The sequence below is a fragment of the Bison bison genome, unplaced genomic scaffold (assembly GCF_000754665.1).
Source record: "Bison bison bison isolate TAMUID 2011002044 unplaced genomic scaffold, Bison_UMD1.0 scf7180017864489, whole genome shotgun sequence".
NCBI classification, from domain to species: Eukaryota; Metazoa; Chordata; class Mammalia; order Artiodactyla; family Bovidae; genus Bison; species Bison bison.
This window is the reverse complement of record NW_011495048.1, coordinates 6208527-6220444: the sequence shown is the minus strand read 5'-3', so window position 1 is coordinate 6220444 and position 11918 is coordinate 6208527. Positions and strand designations below refer to the sequence as shown.

At 37.6% G+C, this 11918-nt stretch overlaps 1 pseudogene; it reads left to right on the top strand.

Annotated features, from left to right (window-relative positions):
- Nucleotides 1-9989: 9989 nt before the first annotated feature.
- LOC105005363 overlaps nucleotides 9990-11918 on the top strand; it is a 7469-nt pseudogene continuing 5540 nt past the window's right edge.

Below are 11918 nucleotides of genomic sequence, written 5' to 3'. Positions count from 1 at the left end.
TATGAAATGACTTATTCTTTTAATTAAAAAGCCCATTATGGATCTCATTCAAAATGCTGTTCACTGAACTCTTCAGAATAAATCTAATTTGTTTTAGTGGAGTGTTTAGAAATGTCATTTTTATTTGTTTTCAAAGATGGTAAAACAACAGGGTCTTGGAAAATATAATGAGCCACTTACCAAGAGAAGTCACAGTGAATGGCTTTTATAAGTTGATAAAGCCTTAAAATCAAAAGGGAAGTCATGTCATCATAAAATGTCAAGAAAAGGACAAAAGAGGTTCTGCTTAATACAGCACAGAACAAATGATGTAATGATGTAAAATGTAAAGCTGTCTTTTATTTTCTAGTCACTCAGCATTTTTATAAAGTTGTATTTTACTACTCTAATTACAATATTTGAGAAAGAAATAGTACAGTAATATCTGTTGCATTAGTAACATCTTCAAATTGATGTACTATCTAGTTTTATGTATATATATTTCATTTAATACATGTGAAACCTTGAGGAAAAGCTTTTCAAACTCAAAGAAGTGAAGATAAATCTTTAGTCTATAAAAACTTAGAATCACAAAGTGATAGGAAAATAATGAGTAAGTAGTTAAATTAGAACAAATGATTATTTTAGCAGAAAGAAAATGAATCTTCCTAATGTTGTATTCCAAAATTAATTTCAAGTGGAAAAAGATTTAAATATCAAAATATAAGCAGCCATCAGGACTAAAATATCACTTCAACAGTTTCTTACAATAAAATGTGAGAAAGGAGTGGTAAATGATTTAGTAGTGGAGGAAATGACAATCTAAGGGTCTACAGAGGGGGTTCTGATAACAAAAGCATTGATTTGTCCCACCCATCTCCTGAGGGGGTCCAGTCAGAATTATAGTGGACAGCGGGAGGCCCAGGTCTCCTGCACTGTGGATGGATTCTTTACCAGCTGAGCCACCATGGAAGCCCAAGAATATTGGGGTGGGTAGTCTGTCTCTTCTCCAGCGGATCTTCCTGACCAGCAATTGAACCAAGGTCTCCTGCACTGCAGGTTGGTTTTTTAGCCTCTGAGTTACTAGGGAAGCCCTAAGTGGGAGGTTAAAATTATGTTTGAAAGGCCTACTTTTTCTGATTTCAGGAAGCAAGGGAACACTTTTACAGATCAGTAGAGCTACAGAAGGCAATGGCACCCCACTCCAGTACTGTTGCCTGGAAAATCCCATGGATGGAGGAGCCTGGTAGGCTGCAGTCCATGGGGTTGCTAAGATTCGGACACGCCTGAGTGACTTCACTTTCCACTTTCATGTGTTGGAGAAGGAAATGGCAACCCACTCCAGTGTTCTTGCCTGGAGAATCCCATGGACGGAAAGCCTGGCAGGCTGCAGTCCATGGGGTTGCACAGAGTCAGACACAACTGAAGTGACGCAGCAGCAGCAGCAGCAGCAGCAGAGCTATAGAGGCTCTGGATGTGGAAGACACAGGGCCATTTGAGTACAGGAACAAAGCATCAGACTGAAACATGGGGGAAGTGAGGTTGACCTACTGAACTCAGAGATTTCTCCCTCCTCTCCCAATGCGCTCCTTGGAAGTAGGTTGGAGACTTGAAGATTGCTCAATAAAGTACTGACTATTCAGAGAAAACAAACAAGCAAAACCATTGAAAGAATGGTATTTGGAGGAAGGAGGAGTCCCCACAACCCAAAATATTTTGCTCCAGATCTCTGTACAGTAAAACTACCAGGAAACAATTGTCCACATATAAATCTTCCAATAAACTTTTTAATGCTTTAATTACTCTCAAAGACACTCCCTAGAAATGACTGAAAATAAGAGGGTATAAAGCAGAAAATTTAAAACTTTAATCCAGAAGATCTAACATATCACTAAAATAGAAAGACCATATATTCCAGTTTGCTCTGGTCAGTCCTGTTTAGAACTGTTTTTCCAGCATATATATTGGTAATTTCAAGTATAAAAATATCCTAGTTCAGGTATAAGATCATATTACCAATTAGAAATTTTTAAGAAGGAATAAAAAATTAAAAAAAACAAAAATTTCCAGTAGATGCTGGTAAAACATCAGAGCACTGATGTTAAATAGAGGATTCTAAACACCTTCAGAAATGGGAAATAACACCACATACATAGCATCCATATGAAAATGACTAGACATCTGAACAGCAATTTTATTTTTTTCCATCTACAATCTCTCAACTTTCTTTCAGTTCAGTTCAGTTCAGTTGCTCAGTCCTGTCCCTGACTCTTTGTGACACGGCAGCATGCCAGGCCTCCCAGTACATCACCAACTCCTGGAGTTCACCCAGACTTACGTCCATCGAGTCAGTGATGCCATCCAGCCATCTCATCCTCTGTCATCCCCTTCTCCTCCTGCCCCCAATCATTCCCAGCATCAGAGTCTTTTCCAATGAGTCAACTTTTTGCATGAGGTGGCCAAAGTACTGGAGTTTCAGCTTTAGCATCAGTCCTTCCAAAAAATCCCAGGGCTGATCTCCTTCAGAATGGACTGGTGGGATCTCCTTGCAGTCCAAGGACTCTCAAAAGTCTTCTCCAACACCACAGTTCAAAAGCATCAATTCTTCGGTGCTCAGCTTTCTTCACAGTCCAACTCTCACATCCATACACGACCACTGGAAAAACCATAGCCTTGACTAGACAGAACTTTGTTGGCAAAGTAATGTCTCTGCTTTTCAATATGCTATCTAGGTTGGTCACAACTTTCCTTCCAAGGAGTAAGCGTCTTTTAATTTCATGGCTGCAATCACCATCTTCAGTGATTTTGGAGCCCCCCCAAAATAAAGTCTGACACTGTTTCCACTGTTTCCCCATCTATTTCCCATGAAGGGATGGGACCGGATGCCATGATCTTCGTTTTCTGAATGTTGAGCTTTAAGCCAACTTTTTCACTCTCCACTTTCACTTTCATCAAGAGGCTTTTGAGTTCCTCTTCACTTTCTGCCATAAGGGTGGTATCATCTGCATATCTGAGGTGATTGATATTTCTCCTGGCAATCTTGATTCCAGCTTGTGCTTCTTCCAGCCCAGCATTTCTCATGATGTACTCTGCATATAAGTTAAATAAAAAGGGTGACAATATACAGCCTTGACGTACTCCTTTTCGTATTTGGAACCAGTCTGTTGTTCCATGTCCAGTTTTAACTGTTGCTTCCTGACATGCATATAGGTTTCTCAAGAGGCAGGTCAGGTCGTCTGGTATTCCCATCTCTTTCAGAATTTTCTTTGTTACCTCATTTTATTTTTTCTGTCAAGTTTTATTTCCTTAAACTTGGTTCTAGGCCTTTTCATGTTATTGTATGCTTTAAACTTAAGTGATTTGATCTATACACAAAACTTCAAATCTATCAATAGGTCAATGACTTTCCAATTTGTATTTTGGACACATCCTTTATATCTGAGCTCTGAGTCAGATATCCAAATGCCCATTTGACATTTCTACTAAAACAACAACAATAAAAAACTCAATATCTTAATTCTACTATTCCTTTCATCACGTCTACCTCCAACCTGGCCCTCTTACATGCATGTTTTTCCTGGGTGGTACCACAAAGCACCATCCAGACATTAGAAGATAAAATTCTTGGAGTTATCTTGACTTGTCCCTCTCCAACACTCATATTGAATTTGTTACTATGTCTTATTGATTTTCCCTCATAAATATCCCTGTATCTCTGTCAGTCTCTGCATTGTTACTCCTGTTACTCTGCCATTGTTCTCCTCTGAATGCCTGGAATAAGCTCCTAACACCATGCATTTTACTAACTTACCTTCCAATTTCTTTTGAATGATATAAAGTAAGTGATCTTTTCAAAAGACAGATGTGATCAAATCAGTTACTTACCTAAAATCTACTAAGAAATCCCAAGTGTTTTTAAAGCTATGAAAAAAAAAATCTTATTAAAGTTTCATTCATCTGCCTTCTCTGTACATTTCTGTCTCTTCCATCCCTTGTTCCTTCTTCACAGCAGACTAGCCATAATGACCTTCCTTCAATTTTTCTACTCCAGTGTTTCTCAGAGTATGATCTCTGGACCAGCAATAGCAGTATCACCAGAGAACTTGTCAGAAGTGTGTTTTGTGTAAATTCTTGGACCCTGCCCTAGACTTATTGAATCATAAGCTCTAAGATGCAGCTCAGAATGTATGGTCTAACAAGACTTCCAGGTAATTCTGATGTACTCTAAAGCTGAACTTTTCCACATGCTGATTTCTTCATTTGCAATTATTTCCCTCCTCTCGTTCCCTTGCATTTTACTTTTTCCCATATTTCAGCTCAAATTTTATTTCTTCTGGGGCATCTTTCCTGACATTTCATCTCTCCCTATGTCTAAATTAGCTTTTTTTGTAATAAGCTCTCACAGCTTTCTTCCTGTATTTATCATTCAAACCAACTGTTACAGCCTGTTATTATATATTCGTGTGATTAGTTGATTAAATGTCTATCCAGACTTTGCAAAACAGAAAGCCCTGGACCTGGTCAGATTCATTCATAATTTACCAAGAATGGTACTGCATAAAATGGTGCCAATAAATATTACTAGCTTACTGTGAATAAGTTAAACATAGAGATGAAATGGTGGTGAAACAGCAAGGTAAAGAAAGCCAGGTAGCATGCTGTATTGTTAATGATAAGTGTTCACTGATATAAGACAATAGATTATATGTCATTATATGAAACTTACTGAATCAAAATGTCTGCGGGACGTTCTGTCAGTATCATTTGCAAATATAGACAAAATTCAAATACCAATGCTGATAATCACTTAATAAGACAAAACAGTGCTTGGAATACATAGCATGATTATACAAAGCTCAATTGTAAACAAGGACCTTGTTTAAGCTCTTTTTTTTCCCCTTAATGTCTTTTTCTTTCAAGTCACAAGACATTTTATTTAGTCTGTGCTTGTCTTTCATCTCTTTTTTATAAAATCTTGTATAATGTTTAACAAAAAATCAAATAATAAAAGAGACTGAATAGCTAAGTGTTTTGTCTTTGAGAACAAGGATGTATTGGAAAAACTTGAGCTCAACTCCTAAAGCCCTAATTCCTTAATTTCTGAATTTTGTTGCTTGGTTACTAAGTAACAATAGGGCATCAAGGAAGACCCTGCAATGCTCGTTTCGTTGTGTCTCTTACCTGTGATTGTTGAGAGATACTGAAGTTAAGGTCATGTGGCCACAGACATGCACTAAAGTAGAAAGATTATTTAAGATCTGAACTGGGGCAAATGTCTGGATTGACTGATAAGATAGCACTTGTTCATCTGCATCATTCTGCAGAGGCTTGGACAAAAGTAAAAACCTCTCTCTTGATTAGTTATGTATATGGGCCACTGATTTTAAGAAAGAAAGGGACAGTTTAGAAAAATGACCTAGAAAATTGAGAAGTTAGGGCTTAATTGGAAGAAAAAAATTAAAAAAAAAAGATATTAGGTCTTGCTCTCTATCTGCCAAAAAGGTTGTGAAATCGCATCCTTTTGCATTTTATTCAGGTTCAAAAGGGATATTATTTCGACCAAATCTATCCAGAATGACTGGTGTGAAAATAAGGTCGCTCTTGCTTTGCTGTGCTCCAAATATTTTCTTTTTTTATGATAAAGATAATTCTTACTTGGTGTAGTATTAATAATAAATGTACAGTAAACACTCTGTGGGATTAAAATCTATTTCTGCTTTTTTTCAGGAGCCTGACTATCAAGGATCCTCATTTCAAAACCCATATTATTCTCCCTTACTGTTATTTGACCATTTACATTACTGATATCATTCCCATTCTCCTTTGTAAGCTCATGTCTCATAAAGTACCTAGACTCTGAACTATGAAATAAAAGATTTTACTGACTACTGCTGACCCTCCTCTAATTCATTCGTGAGGCCACTTTACTACCCAAGCCAAAGATTCTATAATATTATACTGTCGGTCCATTGTTCCACGGCTTACTATCACGTACAATTGATTAACAGCCAGATATCTAAGTAAGTTAGTTCAGTCACTCAGTCATGTCCAACTCTTTGTCACCTGATGGACTGCAGCATGTCAGGCTTCCCTGTCCATCACCAACTCTCTGAGCTTGCTCAAATTCATGTCCATTGAATCAGTGATGCCATCGAAACATCTCATCCTCTGTAGTCCACTTCTCCTCCTGCCTTCAGCTGTCCCAGAATAAGGTTCTTTTCCAATGAGTCAGTTCACATCAGGTAGCCAAAGCATTGGAGTTTCAGCATCAGCATCAGTCCTTCCAATGAATATTCAGGACTGATCTCCTTTAGGATGGACTGGTTGGAACTCCTTACAGTCCAAGGGACTCTCAAGAGTCTTATCCAATACCACGGTTCAAAAGCATCAAGTCTTCAGCGCTCAGCTTTCTTTATAGTCCAACTCTCACATCCATACATGACTACTGGAAAAACCACAGCTTTGACAGGACGGAACTTTGTCGGTGAAGTAATGTCTCTGCTTTTTAATATGCTGTCTAGGTTGGTCATAACTTTTCTTCAAAGGAGTATGCGTCTTTTAATTTCATGGCTGCAGTCACCATCTGCAGAGATTTTGGAGCCCCCCAAAACAGGCTGTCACTGTTTCCATTGTTTCCACATCTATTTGCCATGAAGTGATGGGACCAGATGCAATGATCTTAGTTTTCTGAATATTGAGTTTTAAGCCAACTTTTTCACTCTCCACTTTCACTTTCATCAAGAGGCTGTTTAGTTTTTCTTTGTTTTCTGCTATATGTATAGGGTGATCTGCATATTTGAGGTTATTGATATTTCTGCCAGCAATCTTGATTCCAGCTTGTGCTTCATTCAGTCCAGCATTTCTCATGATGTACTCTGCATATGTTAAATAAGCAGGGTGACAATAGATAGCCTTGATGTACTCCTTTCCTGATTTGGAACCAGTCTGTTCTAGCTCTGGTTCTAACTGTTGCTTCTAGAGTTGCATACAGATTTCTCAGGAGGCAGTTCAGGTGGTCTAGTATTCAATCTCTTTAAGAAGTTTCCACAGTTTGTTGTGATCCACACAGTCAAAGGCTTTGGCATAGTCAACAATACAGAAGTAGATGTTTTTCTGGAACTCTTTTGCTTTTTTGGTGATCCAGCGGATGTTGGCAATTTGATCTCTGGTTCCTCTGCCTTTTATAAATCCAGCTTGAGCATCTGGAAGTTCACAGTTCACGTACTGTTGAAGCTTGCCTTGGATAATTTTGAGCATTACTTTGCTAACATGTGAGATGAGTGCAATTGTGCAATAGTTTGAGCATTCTTTGGCATTGCCTTTCTTTGGGATTGGAATGAAAACTGATCTTTCCCAGTCCTGTGGCCATGGCTCAGTTTTCCAAATTTGCTGGCATATTGAAGGCAGCACCTACACAGCATCATCTGGGGATTTGAAATAGCTCAACTGGAATTCCGTCACTTCAATGAGCTTTGTTCGTAGTATTGCTTCCACTTGACTTCACATTCTAGGATGTCTGGCTGTAGGTGAATGATACCACCATTGTGATTATCTGGGTCGTGAAGATCTTTTTTTGTATAGTTTTTCTGTGTATTGTGGCTACCTCTTCTTAATATCTTCTGCTTCTGTTAGGTCCATACCTTTTCTGTCTTTTATTGTGCCTATCTTTTCATGAAATGTTCCCTTGGTATCTCTAATTTTCTCGAAAAGATGTCTAGTCTTTCCCATTCTAGTTTTTCTCTCTATTTCTTTGTATTGATCACTGAGGAAGGCTTTCTTATTTCTCCTTGCTGTTTTTTGGAACTCTGCTTTCAAATGGGTTTCTATTTCCTTTTCTTCTTTTCCTTTCTCTTCTCTTCTTTTTTCAGCTATTTGTAAGGCCTCCTCAGACAATCATTTTGCCATTTTGCATTTCTTTTTCTTGGGGATGATCTTGATCACTGCCTCCTGTACAATGTCAAGAACCTCCATCCATAGTTCTTCAGGCATTCTATCATATCTAATCCCTTGAATCTATTTGTCACTTCTGATGTAAGTGATTTGTTTTAGGTCACACCAGAATGGTCTAGTGGTTTTCCATAAACTTTCTTCAATTTAATTCTCAACTTGGCAAAAAGGGGTTCATGATCTGGGCCACAGTCAACTCCCAGTCTTGTTTTTGCTAACTTTATAGAGCTTCTCCATATTTGGCTGCAAAAAATATAATCAATATGAATTCAGTATTGACTATCTGGCAATGTTCATGTGTAGAATCTCCTCTTGTGTGTTGGAAGAGGGTGTTTTCTATGACCAAAGCATTCTCTTGGTAAAACTCTATTAGCCTTTGCCCTGCTTCATCTGTACTCCAAGGCCAAATTTTCCTGTTATTCCAGGTATTTCTTAACTTCCTACTTTTGCATTTCAGTCCCCTATAATGAAAAGGACATATTTTTTGAATGTTAGTTCTAGAAGGTCTTGTAGGCCTTCATAGAACATTTCAATTTCAGCTTCTTCAGCATTACTGGTTGGGGCATAGACTTGGATTACTGTGATATTGAATGGTTTGCCTTGGAAAGGAACAGAGATCATTCTCTTGTTTTTGAGATTTCAGCCAAGTACGCATATCAGACTCTTTTGTTGACTATGATGGTTACCCCATTTCTTCTAAGGGATTCTTGCCCACAGTAGTATATATAATGGTCATCTGAGTTAAATTCACCAATTCCAGTCCATTTTAGTTTTCTGATTCCTAAAATGTCGATGTTCACTCTTGCCATCTCCTGTTTGTTCTGTAACCCAGTAACAGATTACTTGTTCATTGTTATCTCCCACTAAAACATGCCTCCACCACCAAGCCCTCTGCATACATATTCCACAAGCACAGATGATTCAAACTTAAGATATCTTTTAAATTTATTTGCCTATATCCTGTTGCTTAACACCTCCCAGCCATTATACTTGCTGTGCTCATTTACCCAAAATGTCCAGTGACTTCTCTAGATTTCTCTGTCTGGTTAAGTCTTAGTCCTCCTTCACGAGGGCTTATGTTACAGTTCTCCTTTGAAAACTACCCCAATCATCCCTCCCCTCTTTTCAATAAGCATGATTATCATACCCTCCATTATGCTCTTATTGTCTCCATACATTTATCAACACATGACATATCATATAGATTTTGTGGAGTTTTACAATTAATTTTCTGTCTTCCTCAACTAGATAGCTACTTAAAGATGGTAAGTTGCTTGACAACTTTATACCCAGTGCCCTGTGTGTGGCAAACCATCAGTAAGTATACTATAAATGAGTAATTTAAATTTAATTAAAACATAATAATTTACATTTATAGTCCATTATACATTAGACTGAACTGGGGCTCTGTTATATTTATCTTTATAGTTGCAGTGCCTTCCCAAGGCCAGTGCAATTTTAAGTATATAATAAAACAATTTGAATGGATGAATCTGTAGTTTAAAAAGGTTATCAGTTAAATTGCTGAACTAGACATATTATAGTAAAGAAGGAATTGTTTGTTCCCACTCACCTTTCCTTTTACCCTATTTAGCCCTGTTTCTTCACCCCAGGTCCTATACTTTGCCTGTTTTCACTGGTCTTTGCTTTTCTTCTTCCTACCCCATCCCTTTTTTCCCCTGGTGGCTCAACTGGTAAAGAATCCACCTGCACTTTCAGAAACCTAGGTTTGAAACCTGAGCTGGGAAGATCCCCTGGAGAAGGGAACGGCTACCCACTCCAGTATTCTGGCCAAGAGAATTTCATCACCTGTATAGTCCATAGGTCACAGAGTTGGACACGACTGAGCAGCTTTCACTTTTACCCCATCCCTTGCCCATCAGTTGGAAAACCCGTGCCACCTGGGACTGTTATTGAGGTTGCTCCTTGATGACTCAGGCATACTGGCACTTTAATAGGATCAAAAAACAGAAAGATTTTAAGGTCCAAAAGAAAGAATGAATCATTCAAAGGGAATTCAAGAAATCTGATGAACATAATAATAGCTATTTGTGAATTATGGAATGCAGAAAGAGGAGAAAGGGGCAAAGAAAAAAAAAATTCACACTGCCTGCCCTGAGAAGGTCCAGAATTTCTTTGAAATGAGGTCATTAAACAAGCCTGTTGATCACTACTTCTACTCCTTGACCATCAAAATAAAGTAAGTCTTCTAAATACCAGAATTTTTTTTGCAAGATACAGATTTATTCAGAAAGTCATATTTTTACATAAAAGTCTATGATTTGACAGCTTTTAAAATCATGTATTTAGAGTACAAAGAGCTTTCAATGGCAGTATCTTTTTAGTGAATTCAATCTTAATATTTTCATTCTATGTGGCATAACAAATTATAATGGGACCACTTTTAATCAACTTGTTTTTTCATCCTGTTAATTTCCATGTCTATTTGGGACATCCATTAAAGTCAATATCCTTAATTTAATGGAAGATTTCCTTTTGAAGTTGTTACATTTTTTTCTGTCTAAATTAACACTGAGGATGTGTAATGGATGTGTTAAATAGATAATGCTATTAATGGGAAAACTGCATAAATTAAATACAAGCCTGATAATTTTCAAGGCATCTGTTTTATTTTCAAGAGTTTAGGCTCTCTTATGCAGTGAGCTCTGAAGCAAAGAGACCTTTATGCTGAACTGTCTATTACACTAGAATTATAATCACTATGGCAAAAATGTTAGTCACTAAAATCTATTTTTATTGTGATATGGATTAAGCAGAAGGAAGCATATATGTTAATATTCAGTCTCGTGGACAGCATCTTCACTGACACACATAACCAGGGGTTTATGTAGACTTTAAGTGGGAATCATTATTTAAGAGCACTGTAAAATGAAGAGACACTTCAGAGAATTAAGTGTCAATTTTTTTAAATGTTTAAAACAGATAAAAAGCAAAATGTGTAGTTCTAATTTTATGTATTCTGTTTAGAAACAAAATAACAAGACCAATATATAAAATAAGCAGTAGGAATTTTTAAAAGTTTTTGTTTTATGTTTTGTTTTTGATATCTGAAAGCATTTAGAAATAGATACAACTGTGAGATTCTTGGAGAAGGAAATAGCACCCTATTCCAGTGTTCCTGCCTGGAGAATCCCAGGGACGGGGGAGCCTGGTGGGCTGCTGTCTATGGGGTTGCACAGAGTCGGACACGACTGAAGTGACTTAGCAGCCGCAGCAGCAGTGAGATTCTTAAACTGCTGATTACATATACCATGCATTGATTTTACAGAATATATGACCATGTATCAGTCCCAAGGCTCTGAAAACAGCACATTTTCCTTACTGGTAAGGTAAATGCAAGATGCCTACTTCTTACCTATTTCAGTAATAACAAAATTCTTAGGAAATGACCCTCACAAAATGTGTTTTTTGAGTTTCTCCTAAAAATAGAGGCTAACGATTCTTGAAACTCATTATTTTGATTCCTCTGGAAGCATTTATGTTCACTCTGGTGAAATAATGTTGTGTTTTTTTTTTTTTTTTTTTTCAAAGCCTTCATACTCTTGTTCTCTTTTGCTTTTTCTCTTTCTTTCATATGTGAATACACACACAAAACATTGAAGCTTTTTGGCAACCAAGCAGATTTTCTTGTTGCCCATTCTACATAATTAAAAGTTCAAATAATTAATTACAAAAAGGTTAATGTGCATTTAGATGGGATTAAACCCAAGGATTTTAATGTTCTTTGGTGATGTTAAATGTGGTCTTGGCATTCCGTTGTAGCTTTCAGTTCAGTTCAGTCGCTCAGTCATGCCTGACTCTTTACAACCCCATGAATCACAGCACTCCAGGCCTCCCTGTCCATCACCAACTCCCAGAGTTCATCCAAACCCATGTCCATCTGGTCGGTGATGCCATCCAGGCATCTCATCCTCTGTCGTCCCCTTTTTCTCCTGCCCCCAAATCCCTCCCAGCATCAGAGTCTTTTCCAA